General features: G+C 39.8%; 1 protein-coding gene across 1 annotated transcript in view; it reads left to right on the top strand.

Moving 5' to 3' along the window:
* The first annotated feature begins 1,643 nt into the window (after positions 1 to 1,643).
* The window catches only part of LOC136863882 (zinc-regulated GTPase metalloprotein activator 1), a 209,828-nt gene continuing 199,239 nt past the window's right edge, over positions 1,644 to 12,232 (top strand). Inside the window, exon 1 of the mRNA XM_068226061.1 lies at positions 1,644 to 1,732. The gene's annotated coding sequence lies outside the window, so the exon portion shown is untranslated. The remainder of the gene's footprint in view (positions 1,733 to 12,232) is intronic.

Raw genomic sequence — 12,232 nt, forward strand, 5'->3', positions numbered from 1 at the left:
CCCGTTCCCTGACCAACAGTTGGGTAGTAGAAGTGGAGACGGACTGTGCTGAGACTCGCTCATTGCACAGCTCTACTGAAAAGTGCGAAAACTACCGCACTATTAGTTCAGTATCTCACACTCGCAAAATAGTTGTTAGGTAGAAGTGAGAATATTAGCACAGGATAGGGTAGCAAGGATAACTGCATCAGACCAGTCCATGGACTGGGAACCTGAACCTCTACAACAGCAGAGGGACGTAAAATTGTTGCAATCTCCCACATTGATTTAGAATGTGAACATCAGTATGCAAAAAATAAAGATGTTACACATCCAATCCAGTCCAACCCACTCCGATTATGACGGTAGTGTCCTAAAAGTGTGTTAATTGAAGTAGAATAAGCTGTTCTCTTAAGGAAAAAAATATTATTAGAAAATATTACACATAGATTATTGTTTATTAGGAATATTTACGAATTTGCCACCAAAGTGGTATTTCTTGTTTTAGAATTATTTTACGCACGATTATACGGAACTGATGCAAGGAATAAAAATAATAAAAGTAAAACATTGAGAGCTTCACGAAATATTTAGATGCGAACAATTGAGATTTGAAGCACACTTCCCTTTGAATACCGCGAGTACCAAGTTAACTTTGGTTCACTATTGTCTTGCAGACGATAACAATATCAAACCAATGTGATTCTCTTCTTGCCTGTTGCACAATGCAGTACTTAGGATGGTAAGTTAACATACTAAGTAAAAATGAACGAAGTTGTAACAAATTTAATGCAGTGAGCTCGCAATTGCGATCAGCGGTATTCTGTAATAAAGAAGTGAGTCCTCGGACGATATGTTTTCAGACTAACTTCGCTCTGTCGAGTGAATGCTGGGTACTCGGAATATCTGATTGATGTTTTACAAGTGACAGGTATGGAAGTATCGAGAATGATTGCTAAGTAGAAGCAGGTGGGAACAATTATAGGAGGGTACTTTAAATGAGGAGTTTCTGGTTAGATGAAGAATAAACTCGATGGATGAAGCTGTATACAGACCAGCTTCTATAACGGGGCTATGTGCGGCGAATGGAGGAAGATAGGTTACCTAGGATAATAAAGGATTCGGCCTTAGAGGATAAGATAAGTAGAGGGAGGCCATGGTGACGATGGCTAGACTCAGTTTGTGATGATTTTATTGTAATAAGTGTGGAACTAAATGAGAATTCAGTGCTAATTGGACAAAGAGGAATATGGAGGTGCTCAGTTAATTCACAGAGGCTTGCAGACTGAACGCTGAAAGAAAGGCCCATAAGAGTCTCTTATGAAGATGGACGGATGGACGCACGGGCGGATGGTGATATTTTAAACTGTGAAATATCCGGCCCCTTGACTAAATGGTCAGCGTAGTGGTTTTCTGTACTTACGCATTCCCGGCCATTTGGAGATTTTAATCTTAAATGGTTAATTCCCTTGGTTCGTGGTCTGTTTGTTTGTGCTGTCTCCAACATCCCTACAACTCATAGCTACACCATACAACAGACAACAATAATACGTTGTTCCCTGCACATGGCGGATGCCGCCCAATATCGTCAGAGGGTCTGCCGTATAAGGGCTGCCCAGACTAGCATTTGCCACACTAAATTAGAATCTGTTTTGTTATGTTACAGGCAAGTAGCACTCGCGGATGTCATACTGGTCAACAAGATCGACTTGGTCACAAGGCAGCAGGTAGATGCACTGAAGAAAGAATTGAGGTAAGATGTCACTCCTTCTTGTAAATTGTTGAATCTTTGCTTCTGGCTGTCTCGTTAGTTGGTGTCAAAAACGGCCATTATTGGCTTGTTTCCATTGCTCTTCGTGGTCAGAGTTCAAAATTCAGTCCTCTCGCCACGCCATTTGTAGGACTGTGAATAACGGGTTACAGGCGATAATCAGAATGTGATTTGATTTGTGTTACTTTGTATTATTATTATTATCATTATTTTTTTTAATAACCCATTTGTAGGGTACGATAAATCAACTTTGATTACTTTTCATTGTGTTCGATTTCCTTTGCTTCCAAATTTCCTACATTCTTCGAGAGTGTCATTGCTTCTCTTCTTGAGTCCACTTTCCTCTAGTTGTTGGTTTCTTTCGCTCCTGAAACGCTGCCTTTTGAACTGATTCTCTAAAAAGTGTCCTGTTTTTTTATTGTATCTGTTTTAATTCCAGCATTTTTCATGTCTTTCTCAATTTCAATGAACCATGTGGGTTTAGATTTGTAACTGTTCAGAAGGTTAAGATGCGCTTGGTTAGTCTGTCGTCATCCATTCTGTAAACGTGTCCAAAAAATTGTAGTCTTCTTTTCCTGATTACGTCAGTTAGTTTTTCAATTTTCAAATTTGGTCTTAACGTGTATTCTGCATTATTATTTCGTTTAGCTCCCAGTATTTTTCTCAAAATTCTTCTTTCAAACTTCTCTAGTTTTTCGAGATCACCAGTTCTTGTTAGTTTAAGTGTTTCTGCCGCATATAAATTTTCATGTCTGACTACTGTTTGGTAGTGTCTCAATTTTGTATTCCAGGATAAGGATTTTTTGTTATATACAATTTTTGTCATATGAGATATCCATTGCATTTTGTGCACTCTAATTTCCATATTTTTTCTTTTGTGTCATTCGTGATCCACTCTTCTAAGTATTTAAAGCAATTTGTTTTACATATTGTGTTGTCATGAACTGTCATATTTAGCGGGGCATCACTGATGTTTGTCATGGACTTTGTTTTTTCAAATGATATTTGTAGTCCTGTTTTAGCTGCTTGTTTTTGTAATTTTCTGATTTGTTCTTGAGCATTATCCAGTGAGTTAGTTATTAACGCCATGTCATCCGCAAAAGCTAGACAATCTGCAGTGATTTTATTTGGATTTTTTCCTAGTTGAACACCTTTAGTATTGATGGTTTTCCTCCATTCTCGAACTATCTCTAATGCGCAGTTGAAAAGGAGAGGTGACAAACCATATCCCTGTCTCACACCTGACTTTATTTCAAAAGGTTATCAGAGTTGGTCCCTAAATTTTACTTTGGATGTTGTGTTTGTTAACGTTGCTTTAATAATTTCAGTTGTTTTATTATCGAGTCCTAATTCCTTTATAATGTCGATTAGTGCATTTCTGTTAATTGAATCGTAGGCTTTCTTAAAATCCAAAGTAACTACATATTTCAGTTTCTTGATTTTGCTCATTTCTATTATGTTCTCTAAGTTATTATTATTATTATTATTATTATTATTATTATTATTATTATTATTATTATTATTTTAAATGCAGCATTTGCTTAAATGTATCATATATGAATTTTGTCTTTATATCGTTAAACTATAATTGCATTTATTGCATAGCATGTTTGGAAGATAGTAAAATTTTACATTTGGACATAGCCATGTGGTTGTCAACAGAAACCGTACCTGCTTTGTTTCTGCTCGCTGAACGTGCTGTTGTGTGATTTGGCCTGGAGTTTCACGCTTGCATGCTATTCGTTTTGGTGATATTTGAGCTTGCCATAACTGGCATAGTGCACTGATATGTATGTGGGAGTGGAAATTGCCAGCAATGAGAAAGTTATTTCTAATGTCGTGGTAATTCTAAGAGGTGTGGAGGAGTCCGTGGTCTTGATACCAGTTAGAATTTATTCACACTTGAATATTTCGGTTAGACTGATTGCAATACTGTAACTATAAAGCTTTGCAATCTATCGGAAACACTAGTTACAACACATTTTTTTTTTTTTGCAAGGGGCTTTACGTCGCACCGACACAGATAGGTCTTATGGCGACGATGGGATAGGAAAGGCCTAGGAGTTGGAAGGAAGGGGCCGTGGCCTTAATTGAGGTACAGCCCCAGCATTTGCCTGGTGTGAAAATGGGAAACTACGGAAAACCATCTTCAGGGCTGCCGATAGTGGGATTCGAACCTACTATCTCCCGGATGCAAGCTCACGGCCGCGCGCCTCTACGCGCACGGCCAACTCGCCCGGTACAACACTCTTTTTGCTAGTTGCTTTACGTCGCACCGACACGGATAGATCTTATGGCGACGATATGACACTGTAACATACACACTGATAAACAAAGAATGGCATGTTTCTTTCTACAATCTTCTTTCAAATCACTTTGACTTATGCGCATATATGTACAATGTGGGGTTTTTTTACGTAGCGTAAATTTGTCAATGAAGTGTGATTTGGTGATGTTGTGAACAAGTGAGACTGCCCTTCACTGTCACTCTGGTAATTTTCAGAAAGTTTTCTGTACTTGACCTAAGCTGTCGATTGTCCGTTACCTCTAGCGATAACTTAGCAACTTAGGTTAAGTACAAAGACTTCAAGATAACGCTGGAGGAGAGTTTCTATCACATCACCGAGTCACACTTCAACGACAAGTTTATTTATTTATTTATTTAATTATTAGATACAACCTATGGACGGCCATTTTACTCTGATAATAATAATAATAATAATAATAATAATAATAATAATAATAATAAGTTCAAATGGGTGTAAAAGTTAACAATCGGTATAAACAACAATATTAAGTATAAACAGTAAATTATTAGCAATAACAATGTAACAACAATGGTAACGATAAATGACAAGGGTCGGTTGCAGAGTAAGGAAGAAGAAAGTTCGAGGGTTGGAAGGACGGAAGAAAATGGCAACCTGGATGGGACTTCAAAGGAATATTTTAATTTTGTGTTTGAAGGATGCGAAAGGTGTGAATATGTCAGTATCGGGTAGTGAGTTACCAAGGGTAGGGAGACGGTGGAAGATAGGTCGTTGTTGTTAGGTTAGGCGTGGACGAGACACATGATGAGAATGCCAGTTGTGGGGGGAGGGTCGTGTAGAGGGAAGAGTATTACATTTGGTGTAGCCATTGATTATTTTATGAAGGTAACATAGATCGGAGAACTGTAAACGGCTACTCAGGTCAAGTATACCCAGGTAGTTCAAAATGTCTTAACAATGAACAATGAATGTGAAAAAGTCAAATATACTATTTAGTTGAGATATGTTGGTGACAACATATTAGGACCAAGTAGGGGGAACATAAGTCAATAATGGGGGGAGCATAGGAGAACTACTTCTTTTCCTACCGCTTTTCCCACACCTGTAGGGTCGCGAGTGCGAACTACGTCGCACATGTGGGTTTGGCCCTGTTTTACAGCCGGATGCCCTTCCTGACGCCAACCCTATATGGAGGGATGTAATTACTATTGCGTGTTTCTGGGGTGGTTGGTAGTGTGGCATGTTGTCTGAATATGAAGATGAGAGCGTTGGGACGGACACAAACACCCATTCTCCGAGCCAGAAGAATTAATCAGAAGCGATTAAAATCTCCGACCCCCTGGAATCGAAACCGGGACCCTCTGAACTGAAGGCCAGTACGGTGACCATTCAGCCAACGAGTCGGACGGGGAGAACATAGGATACAAATTATAATTTTAAGACGTTAATATCATTAGTTCCAGTGAACCTGTAAAGAATGCCTAGGGTACGCATAGCACTGGATTTTATTGACTCAGTATGAGCAGAGGTCAGTTTACAGTCTTTTACTTCACCTAGGTCTCTTACCCTGTGTTAGAGATTCATAGAAAAGGACTCGTACACACTAACGGCGAATATGTGTATTAGAATCTGTAATCTTTTTGTACATTGTTTAGTATTCAAGTATGAGCTCCTGCTGTCTAGCGGAGCTACTGGGAACTGCCATGTTGCTTGTAGTTATGCTTTTGTTTTGTACTGGGTTGTGGTGAGTAAGAATAAAGATGGCAGCCGTGACGAAGTGAAGTGATTCAGTGTTTTATTTACTGGTGATATCTCCAACATTTATGGTGCCGAAATAACCCATCTGTTCAAGTTACGATACGTTTCATGTCGACAGCCCTGAAGATGGTTTTCCGTGGTTTCCCATTTTCACACCAGGCAAATGCTGGGGCCGTACCTTAATTAAGGCCACGGCCGCTTCCTTCCAACTCCTAGGCCTTTCCTACCCCATCGCCGCCATAAGACCTATCTGTGTCGGTGCGACGTAAAGCCACTAGCAAAAAAAAAAAAAAAAAAAAAAAAGATTGAGAGAAAGATTACATTTCTTAAACCAGAAACGTAAATAATATTGTGCATGTACAGTGTGTATGATTTAAAATGATTTGATAGTATCTGAGGACGTTCTTGTAGAGCGAAACATTAGCTTATTCGTGTGTGGTATTTTACAGGTACAGTATGTCATTATGTTATATGCATTATGTTTAGTGTTTCTGACAGACTGAAAAATTTTTGAGTTACATTAACCTAGTCAGCACTGGAAAGTGTGGCTTCCATATTAACAAAATGAATAACGGTAAAATATAAGGTTTTCTGACATCACAGATGTAAATCCCCTCAGAGCATTCTACGTTTCTTGTATCTTACCGATTGTTGAATACGCCTCTCCAGTTTGATCTATTTCTGCTTCTTCAAATCTCTCAGCCACCTTGACCATGTTTAGTCTTTTTTTTGTTCTATCGTTAGATCAGGGTCCCTGCCTGTTCAACTTGAGCACTAACCAAGTACTTGGGAAATTAAAACTCAAAACTCTTTCTGCTCGGAGGTAAGTAGCCGACCTAAAGCTGCTATGCAAAGCAGTTAATGGTTTGTTTAGGTTCCTTTCCATATTCCCCCTCTACGTTCCATCCTGTAGTACCAGAATAAAGACCCTATTCCATATTCCTTAATCCCGGCTTTCTGTCACCCAAAGGTCCTTTTCTGTATTATGTCTTCCAGCAGTGTTTAATACCTTATCTATCAACAAGAAACTTGATATCGTCCTATCGTATCCTTCCTTCTGTTGTGATATTTCTCGCATAACTTAATTTTCCTTCCTGTCTCTTCTCTTGTATTTTCCTCTGTTTATGTCGTTGTTTATGTAAATTGTAAAATATGGGACTGTACAGTTCGTACTTTGTCTATTTGTGTCCTTTGTAAATGTTTGTATATCTTTCATTTTAGATTAATAACTATTGTACATATCTCGGATCTTTGTAATTAGGTGTTATGCTGTTCCTGATCCTGAATAAATAATATATAATATAATATAATATAATATAATATAATATAATATAATATAATATAATATAATATAATATAATATTTACTGTATTTTCATAATGTGTGATGGTGATAGAATATTAGGGTACGGCGGGGCTCGTAGACGGCCAAGGAGATTTGTGTTCGTGAGGTGGATGCAGCCGTCCCGGCATTCGCCTTAGTGCAGGAAACGGAAAACAACGGAAAACAATTCTCAGAAGAGCCGAATGTGGGGACCAACCCGTCCGCCGGTGATGAAATAGTATTGCTAAACTGTGGTTGGCTTCACGCAAGCTCGTTTCACAGTTTCACTGGCCACTCGTATGCGAAGGGAAAACATTGGCTGTGTTTTAAGTATTTTCCTCTGGAGAAAACACAGATGTGTATGGCAGGAATAAGGGCTGGGATAAGGGGGCGAGGGGCTGATTGCGGGAGGGTGGAATGTTGCACGTGTTCCTCCAAGTGAATGTTTTACACAAAGCGTTTACTGAGTGAATGCTCTAATTGAATCATTGGGGACCCTGTGCTTAAGTAACTTGATTACAATTGCTACTGACACCCTCTGAAACGCAATTAAGTCTACAATCGTGAGATTAGACAAGCCCTCGAATAGGAATAGCATAAGGGAAACGATTCATGATTTTTTTGAATGCGTGATGCACTCTTCAGTGTATAAAGTATCTTATTACATACATTGTCAACAGAGTAACTTGTAGTTATTTGACAATTATAGTTGATGACAGTGTATGTCATCGTTTGTTGCTGTTTTAGGTAGGTCCCTGAATGAAGTGACTCTGCCCAGGTGTAGAACTGGGAAACCTCGGGAGATCACCTGTACCATGGCAGAAAGTGAATAAATATGTGAAGTTTCTGAACTTATTGTGATACATCATATGAATCGCCTGTGAATTTGAAAACGTTCTGAAAGGCGCAAATAACGTGTTGATTGAGCAGGAGAAAATGTCGCTTGTGAACTGCTCGTCTTCACTCGAATGTTTTAGAACACTAATGACCTTCACGAGCTTATCCCTTAGACATGTGGATTCGAATGTCACCCACGGCGATTGTCATTCTGCTTCGGAAGTGATGTTCAGAACTGGTACTGGTACCGAGGCTTGGTTTACCTTCACTGTCACGGTTCTGTGTGCTCTTCAATGTTCGTGCGATTTATTGTGTTTTATGCACATTATGATTTATCATTAATGGTAATTTATTTATTTATTTATTTATTTATTTATTTATTTATTTATTTATTTATTTATTTATTTATTTATTTATTTCGTTCGTGTGTATGAAATGGTAAGATGTAGTTCTTGTTTGGTTTATTTTCCAATGCTGGTCGCCACGAGGTAATGATATGACTACGTTCTGAACTAGCGTTAGGTTTTGTGCCAATTAAAGATCAACACATTTAATAATTTGTTCCGCTGGTATTTACAAAATTTATTGGGTAAATTTTCTTACTGGTAATTACATTTTGATGCCGAATTGGGCTTTGGACCGAAATCATTGATTTTTTTGTGGATGTGTTCTTAAGAAACGGTCCTGTTTATGGGCCTGGGAGGGATTAGAAAGGGGTTCATGGGTATTAAAATGACGAGTCTCTCCTGAATCGGCGAAATTGAGACTCTCGGCTAAATAATCACAGTTCTCTCAACAAATACCAGTCTTACCACATAGAATCCGTCAACAGTCACGTCAGAGTAGCTGTTGTCAGATGGTAGACTATCTAGGTTCGATTTCAGTTCAGGTCAGGTCAGTCCCGCGGTATTTGAAGGTGCTCAGATACACCGACCTTATGTCGGTAGATTTACTGGCTCGTAGAGGAACTCCTGATGGGCATAGATCCGGCGTCTTGGTGTCTCCGAAAACCATAACAAATGTATTGGGACGTAAATCCACTGCCATTATTATTATTCACATCAGAACTAGCTGAGTGCACGTGCTTACGGTAGTTTGTCATTGGGAAACACCCTGGATTGTTCAAGAAAGATCTATTGTTCCTTTTTTTTTACAAGAGTCTTTACGTCGTACCGACACAGATAGGTCTTATGTCGACGAGGGTATAGGAAAGGGCTAGGAACCTTATTGAAGGTACAGCCTTAGCATTTGTGTGGTGTGAAAATGGAAAACCACGGGAAACCATCTTCAGGGCTGCCGACACTATCTCCCGAATGCACGAGCAACTCGCTGGGCAGCTTGGAAGTTAGACAAGATTGTAATGTTTCACCTTCGTTCTTCATGGATCATTTACTGAACGGTATACAATGGCAGGGAGGGAAAGGTAGTAAGCAGTTTTGTCTATACTGAAGGCTTTGTTTTAATGGCAGGCTGTGCTGAGAGGAGGAGCGGTGAGTATGATATGAAAATTAGCAGCCGTAAAGAAGGAAGAAGAGATTTCACTATATTTCGTGAGCTATCCAGGGTGCTCAGTACATTTGTTATGGTTTCCTGTTGTTTCCCTTTTTCGCACCATTCAAATGCTGGGGCTGTATACCTCCTGTGGGTGGGGGACGCAGACGAAGAATGCACCCACGGTATCCCATCCTGTCGCAAGAGGCGACTAAAAGGGGTGATGAAGGGATGCTGAATTTTGAACCATGAGATTACCATCACGCGAGGAACACTGTGGGTCTGTGGGTGGATCACTCCAGTATGATGGAGGTTCCAGGCTCGGTTGAAACACCCAAGGGGTGTTTCAGCGTCTGGTTGTGGACATCATGGGTCTGCGCGTTGCCTGTGATTAGTTCCCACTATGTGAGAAATATCACGGGATACTATGAGTCCCTGTGATTAATACAACTATGTGAGGAACGCTATGAAGTCCGCGTTACCTGTGCGTTTTACATTGCCTGTGAGTAGTACCACACCGTGAGTCTACGTTACTCGTGATTAGTACCGCTACATGAGAAATACCATTTACTAGCTATAAATGCCATTATGAGGGGCGGTTGGACCCGTTTAGACAACCAGCATCATAGATTCAGGATTGTGCTTTGGTAGCAGCCCCTTGGTCACTACCTACCATTCTTTTAAGTAAGTTTCTAGGAAGGTGGGACATTGTGGGTCATAATCATTGTTCCACGTCGTCTTTTTGAATTCTAGTCAGTGGATTGATTTTGTAATTATTCCTAAATATCAATATTGTGAGTTGAATCTTCTCATTATTGTACATTCATATTCATCCATTCGTTTTTCATCAGGTTTTGGATTCTGTTCAGTGAATGACATTTAGAATTTTAAATTGTCATTACATTTTGTACCATCAGGGGCCGATGACCTAGATGTTTATTTATTTATATTTATTTTCGTGTCTGATTTTTCTTCGGGTACTCCGGTTTTCCCTGTCATACTTAATTCCAGGAACACTCTCCATTTCATTTCATCTGTCATTCATTAATCATTGCCCCAGAGGAGTGCGACAGGCTTCAGCAGCCGGCACGCTTCCTATCCTCGCCGCTAGATGGGGGCTTCATTCATTCCATCCCTGACCCGGTCGAATGGCTGGAAACTGCTGTGGATTTTCATTTTCATTTTTCGTGTCAGTAGCATAAGGTATTTCCCTTTAAACAAGAATCATCATCATCATCATCATTATCTGGGGTTATGCCTTAATTAAGGCCACGGCTAGCCCTTTCCTATGCCGTTGTCGCTATAAGCCCTATCCGTGTCGGTGCGACGTAAAACCAATTGTAAAAAAAGGATATATTCTTATTAATATGGAGGTACACTTTACAATATGTAATTTGCATTACTGTTTTATGGATTGTCGAATTTTTAGTGAAAGGGCATGAATGGTTTGTATATCGTATGTGGGATAGAGGAGCGAGGTAACAGGCAGGTGGAGGCGGCCGTCGCACTGAATTACGTACATCCAGTACATTAGGAGGAAGAACGAATGTCATGTGAAAGGAAGTTTTATAAATCATGTCACCATCAATGCGAAGACGGTGCGCACGCGGCTACCAGCAAAGCGCAGACAGCTGCTACAATAACCCACCGTCTGCTCTCGGTGTTGTAACATCTCAGCAGTGAGAGCGTTCTAATCCCAGGAGGCTTATACTCGTACAATATATACAACTCTTGAAAATCGTTATCCAAACAGTAGTTGCGGCATTTATTCATATGAATGTTCATGTTCTGCTGGCGAACGGTTGGTAACGTAGACATATAATTGGTTTATCCCACGTCACTCTATTTGAATAATTCACGAAACGGACTCCAATAATTAGCGGTGCAGATTAAAGAAAGTTCGCCGCAGCGTGTGTACTTCTGCTTTAATTGGCTTTTTAATCATGGTGAATATCCCCGATATCTGCCAGCCAGTGGCCCTAAAAGGTCACTTACTACATGAAAGGGAAATATTTCCTCGCTTCCTCGCTCCTGTAGGATTGATTCTGCCAGGTTACAGTGTGATTTGGAGCTCCAGCCTTGTGTTGGAGACTGCTTCTGGAAAGCGTATGTTTCAAAGTATTGGTAATTGTAAACCACACACTTGTATTCTCTGGGCCTACAACTACCCCTGTACTTTGCCGAACGTGGAAAGCTTTTAAGATAGTTTGTAATCTCTTGGTTAACTCGCGTTTCGATTAAAGAACTTGGCATCTACGATATCAGACGAATGTGATTATAATCCTAATAAATAATATATCTAGCCGAAAAATTTACCTAAACATTGGACATGCATATGGGACACTCCATACGTCCTAAACATGGCTTACTAATGGTTAGAGGATTAAAAGATGTATTTAACACCCCTGGAGGGCCACGGAATTTGAGACGTAGTAGGAGAACATTAATGGGGTCCACTCAGCTCAACTGAGTAGAGGGGGTTCGATTCCCCCCTCAGCCATCCTCGAAGTGGTTTTCCGTGACTTTCTGCTTCTTCTCCACGTATATGCCGGAATGGTACTTAAGTCCACGGCCGATTCCTTCCCACTCCTAGCCCTTCCCTGTCCCATCGTCACCATAAGACCTATCTGTGTCGGTGCGACGTAAAGCAAATAGCAAAAATAATAATAATAATAATAATAATAATAATAATAATAATAATAATAATAATAATAATAACAAGGTACATGTTATCTGCGTCCAGTTTCAAACAGAAAATACTGTATTAGATGTATTTTTCGTTCTTCTCCCGAAATATATAGGCAGC

Source organism: Anabrus simplex, chromosome 2 (assembly GCF_040414725.1).
Source record: "Anabrus simplex isolate iqAnaSimp1 chromosome 2, ASM4041472v1, whole genome shotgun sequence".
Classification (NCBI taxonomy): Eukaryota; Metazoa; Arthropoda; class Insecta; order Orthoptera; family Tettigoniidae; genus Anabrus; species Anabrus simplex.